This window comes from Brachionichthys hirsutus, chromosome 14, assembly GCF_040956055.1.
Source record: "Brachionichthys hirsutus isolate HB-005 chromosome 14, CSIRO-AGI_Bhir_v1, whole genome shotgun sequence".
Lineage (NCBI taxonomy): Eukaryota > Metazoa > Chordata > Actinopteri > Lophiiformes > Brachionichthyidae > Brachionichthys > Brachionichthys hirsutus.
The window spans coordinates 3,362,508-3,368,507 of NC_090910.1; positions in this window are offsets into that span (position 1 = coordinate 3,362,508).

The following is a 6,000-nucleotide window of genomic DNA, read 5'->3' on the forward strand; positions in this document are numbered from 1 at the left end:
GATGTGACCTGGATGAGCTGGACCGTTGTCATCCATCAAGATGGGATTAATCTGTGTTAATCCAGCGTAGACGCTCCCTGGCCCATGCGCGGCGACGACGCCCGCGTCTGGTGGTTTGGGTCGGGTATCGTTGCAGGTCGTCTAGCAAACAGACCAGGCTGATGTGAGCGGTTTGAATGGTCTGGCGTGGACACTTGGGCGCCTCTCACCTCCCTTAAACGTGCCTGGAGTTGAGTGGCATTCGTCATCCTGTTCACAATGAGGCGGCCATTAGTGTGGGATGTGGCCAAAGGACGTCCACTTCTATGCCTTTCTGTGACTCTTCCAGTCTCGCTGTTGCATCCTGCTGATGACTCTCTGTGAAGCGCAGTGGCCGCTTCAATCAGAGAATGTCCTGTTTCAAGCCCCGCAATGGCGAGGTGCCGTTGGACCAATTTTTCGGTGTCGTCTTGGTCTCACGAGGTCAAAATGTGAAAAGCGTGACTCTCATGGAACTCAGAAATTGATTCTCACCTGTTGTGCATTTTGCTGTTAAGATCCATGTGAGAGAACAGCAAGTCCTGCAAAAGGAAACAGGAACCGCTGGACAAAAGTTCAGTGCTCACATTAAGCTCACCTGTAAAGGTAATCGTGCATTTGACGTTCATGCTGAAAGGTTTGGCTAAATATGCCTTTAAATTTAAATTTGAGCCTCTTGCATAACCCCTCCATCTGTGAGTTCTTACATATCGCCGTGGAAGACAGACAGGTAATGCTAGCAAGCTTTGCATAATGTAGAAAGTACGCAAACTTACAAGTGGATGGGAGACAGCTAGTGCTGCAGATATTTTAATAGGGCACCAAAAATGGCCGCAAGGTTGTATTTGTATATAAAACCCCGATGGGATTAAAGCCCACATTTAAAGCAAGCCAAGATCTTGTCTTCTACCTCACAAAGTGTTTGTGGTGCGTCATCCAATAAGACAAACGGATCAACCTGCGGGTCCAAATGTTTGTATTAGCATTGTAGTCTAACAAGCTTTTACAGCTCCTATGTCCAAAATGGTTGCGTCCCTTTTAGTGTTTGATCGTGAAACTGCCGCGTCTTCTGGCGTTGGTGGCGCCTCCAACTTGAGTCGCTTTGCTTTTCCTCATTTGCCCGTCGGCTGGTCAAGCAAGGCAGCAAAGTAAAAGCCACTGTTGGTTTAAACTAAGTGAGCTGATGCTTCTGGCTCCGAGCCGCTAATGAGGATCAAAGAGACGTGGGTTAAAGACAACATGGTTTATAGTCTCCTGCTGCATGTTGGGAGCAGTGCACATTTCTAAGACCGCCGACTGCAGTCTCCCACCGCCGGTATCACAAGACGCTCTACGGCTCGCCTTCTTTTTCCAGCCTGGATATTCAACTGTGCGCAAAAGTCTCCTCGGGTTAGTTGGAGACGCCTTGCAATCTAGGAAAAAAGGAAATAAAGCAGGAAGGAGGAGAAGAAGAAAAGAGAAGCGTCACGTGGTCTTCATCGGTCGCATGGAGACGGGCAGGCAGGTCGTACAGTGAGTTTGCTGATCTGTCGAGTATCATCAAAAGAACTTGTAATATTTTCTGCACGTAGAAGTCTTTGATTTAATCTAGAAGTTACTCTGGGTTTTTTTTTTTTATCCTTTGTTTCCATGGAAACGGGTGAAGTTGGGGCAGAGGAGAATATGCAGGGGGGGTTTGATAAGCGGAGGAACAGAGAAGAGTGGAAGCGGCGGACTGATGAGGGAGGGGTAGTTCCATTTAGGAACAGAGGAGACGGATGAAGGGATGAGGATTAGCTGTCACGATGAAGAAAAGGTGTCTGTCCCGCCTCTCTCTCTCTCTGTCGCTCCCTCGCTCCGGCTCTCAAACTCCCCCCCCCCCCCATCACATGGACCCGCGTCCTTGACAAGCCTGCTCACAAAGGTATTTATCTGCTTCCGTTCCATTAATTACCATCCAATTAGCAAGTCCCCGCAATACTGCACAGAGTCAGGTCGGTCCACTTGCTGAGTCCCGGCACCTTTATGTTCGCCCCTTCTTTCAAACTCACAGTGACGGAGCGAGGAAAGTTTTCACACACACACACGCACACACCCTCAGCGTTCTAATGCCTCTGTGGAAACTGTTCATCCCCTTCAATCGTACGTCAGATGCGGTTTCATTTGGGGGTTCGGAGATTTGTTACTAAACAGATATTTTTGCTAATTGCCAATGAAGCTTAGTCTTTGTACATTTGTTGTTTCTTACTCGACATCTTTCCTGTCAGCGATACAGACTTGTTACTGTTCAGCCCCCGCCCCCCCCCGACGCTCCTCGTGGACCTCTCTTATTTAAAACCTTTCGAGGGAAGAGAGAGGAGATGGGGGGGGGGTTGGCGGCCCCAGAGCAAGGCCTGGCTAATTGGTTTGCTTTGAGACTGGTCCACCGGGCCGTGGGCAAGGACAAGCGTGTGGCGCCGTGGACTTTCTTCTGCGTGGAATTAGCCCCAGAGAAGGAATTAGAGCGAGTCGAGCCGTCACAACCGTGCATTCCTCTTTGAGAGAGCTCTCCTCTTTGACAAGTGCAAAAAACAAACACGCACATTTGCACAAATGCTGATGTTGCGCACATGCGTCACACAAATCAATGCAACACACACAAGCATGCACACACACACACACACCCATTAAGGCCGTGGCCAGAGGCTAAATACCCCGAGAGCCTTTTTTTTTATCTGTGTGCTTTGCATTCATCACAAATCAAATTCTACTTCCTAGAAAGACCCGTCCTTTTGGGTATCAAGCGTATTTGCTGGATGAATGCAGTCAGTAATTTAATGTGTGTACAGTCGCAGCCATGAATATGTGTGTATGGGGGTGGGGGTGAGAGGCTGAGTCTGCAGCAGATCATCCCACACACCAAGCACAGTGCCGGGGGTTGTTGATGAGTTCTTGAGCCATGCTGTGTGGACCCCCCCCCCCCCCCCCCCATTTGGACTGAGAGTATGCTGACAGAGCAGCTGCTGAAAGGGACACACACACACACATACACACACAGTTTTCCTGTTTGATCAGGCTATCACACTTTATCTGAGTTCAGGAATGATAAGATGTTGATGTATGAATTGATTACCAGTGAGCTGATTACCATCATTCAGAATTAGGTCATTGCTTCTGAGCAACTCAACCATTACTGACCTGTGATAATATAAAAGCTTATTTCAGGTTTTATTCTTTAATAAATAAAGGGGGGTCATCTTTGAGTGCATTCTGATAATAGGAAATTATACCTGTCATCTTTTTACCGTGAAACTCGGCCCCTACCTGAACCTGTTTGCGGGTTTGACTCTCCAAGTCGACTGCGAGTTTTGCTGATGGAATAATGTGAGAGTCGATTTGCCCGTTGTTGATCCATTGGATCCTCCGCATGCAGAATCGAACCATATTCGTTAGCGGGTGTATTCGGAAGAAGAACAACCTGACTGCTCTGGATTACTCGATGAATCCTCTTTTTTTTTGGGCTTTTTAATATCAAAGATGCGATCTGGATGAAATTACAAAATGTGCCCATCATTTATTTCAAGTGAGTATAGCTAGATAAAAATATATATAACCACGGTTAAAAGGCACCAGAGTAAAGGAAGAGATATATATTCTGCTGAAAACCTCCCCAGACCTGTGCAAAAGTTTTATGTTTTCATATTTAATGCTTTTGAACCTGTGTGGCTGCAAGATAAATGTCCCCTCAGGGACGATGCAGTTTAGGTCCTATCCCATAATAGCCTAACGCCTCACTATTGGCATGCTAACAGCAACTAAACACCCACAATGTGAATACAATCATATTAAAATGATCATGTTTAGCAGGTATAATGTTTCTCATGTCCATAATATTATCCTGGAATGTTAGCATTTGCTAATTAGAACAATAAAACAATAACATAAAAAAAGAGCTCGCTTTTGATGTTAAAATATCAAACATGTTTGATAAAGACATGGCTGCACATTCCTTTTCAAGTTATTGAGCTACTGCATTTCACTTGTGCTAACGTTCAGGTAGCGCTAGCACTAGAACCGCGGACGTAGCATGTTTTATGCGTGGAGACATGTGACAGCATGACTGAGAGGTCTGACCTGATGAATGCTGGATGTCTAACTAGTTACGGTCGATCCGTCGGCCTCCATGCACACTTGCACCAAATCGACTGTAAATTACAAGGCTCTCATAAAGGTAACTAGGATTCATCCGCTGGCGACCATGAACGTGATCTGAAAGGCAATCCATCGGAAGCTGCAGAGAAATGTAAGTTTGGGCTAAATATCTACACAGGTATTTTAATCTTAGATCAACCAGTGTATTTGACTCTAACGTGATCAATCATGAAGATTCTGATGTAATCTGTTTTGGGCGTCGCAGTGCAGCATGTAAGTCCTGTATGTAGATATGAAGTATGTGCCGTGGGTGGGATAGCAGTGCAGTTCAAAAGCAGCGTGGCCACACCTGAACATAGCAAACATTTCCAGATAGTAGTATTTGTGTTTCAGCCTGTTTGAACAAACGTGCTATTCAGCAGATATAGCGCCCAAGTAAAAAAAAAAACACAGCCCTCGCTGAATACATTATCAAATACTCCTGCATGCGCTGCAGCCCGGAGTGCTGACGCGCGCTGGAACGCTGTGTGTGATTTGCAAACGGCGCTCGAAACAGTTTTAAATACATTTGTAAAGCCTACGAAATACATCCTCATAAATCTCCCATCTACAGTATATGGAGCCACGCTCGTTGCTGCGGATACGCCGTCGGTCCGGTTGTCTTGGTCGCAAAATGGGAAAGCAACGGATCGTTAGCCGCCCTTAAATGTAACATCAGACGCAAACGAGAGTAAGAAAACATGTTCTAAAAGGGCCTGATTACAGCCGCGACCTTTCATCTGACGGCTCACTAATTGAATCATGTGGTAAATAGATGATGATGATGGTGGTGATGAGGATGATATTGAAGAAAATTGCTTTTTTTTTTTGAGTAGAGGTGATAATAGTAGTAATTGCAGTTTAAATGGGGGGGGAAAGTCAAAGACACAAGCCTGACATGAATAATACAAGACGTGCCAAGATAAAACCAGAAGCCCTGAGCTTGCACTAAAATAGAACTAACCTCACAATTATTACTGATAGAGAAAAGAAAATGATCATTACGGGGACCATATACAGGCCGTTAGTAATTCAGAATGAGCTACTGAGCTCCAAGGTAATGGCACTGGAGGGGAGCAGAGCATGAATTTTTAAAAAGTCCCCCCCCCACTGTAAAAGGAGAGAATATCCCAGCCATCAGCCACGCGAGGAGAAATAAAGAGCCGGCTGCAGCCAGTGGAGACGAGTCGAGAGCGACATGATTGACATAATCAGAATCATAATAATTGCCACGGAAATAACGCTGCCAATCAGGCAATCATGTCAGTGTGCAGGCGGCGGTGATTTGAAAACACGGTGACTGACAGTATCAGTGTGAGCCGTCCCCACCAGCACCTGGCAAATTGCAACCGGCACCACGTAGACGTGGCGCCGGTTGAGGCGCGCGAGACGGACTGCTATATTCCTAAGGACATGTAATGATTTTCTGCCTCTCCAAATTCATATTCGCTTCCCTGTGAGTCTAAGTTGTCCGAGGGGCACGGACACATCTTTAGCTTGTTCGCATCCACAGGTGTCATCGAGTGGAGTGACCGGAGTTCAGGAATTACTCGGGGCCGATCTGGTTTACTTCAATCAGTTTTCACGCCTGGACGATTGCAGAACATAATAATACATCGTTCCATTGATGGGTTGACGTTTCAAAAACGTTCTTTAATACGTAGTAGAGATCTCCTCTGGTTAGCGCCGTTGCCTCACAGGAAGAAGGTTCCGGGTTCGATTCCTTTCTGTGAGAGGTTTGTATGTTCTCCCCGCGTCTGCATGGGGTTCTCTCCGGGTTCTCCGGTTTCCTCCAACCTCCCAAAACATGCAATCTGGGTCAATTCATGAATC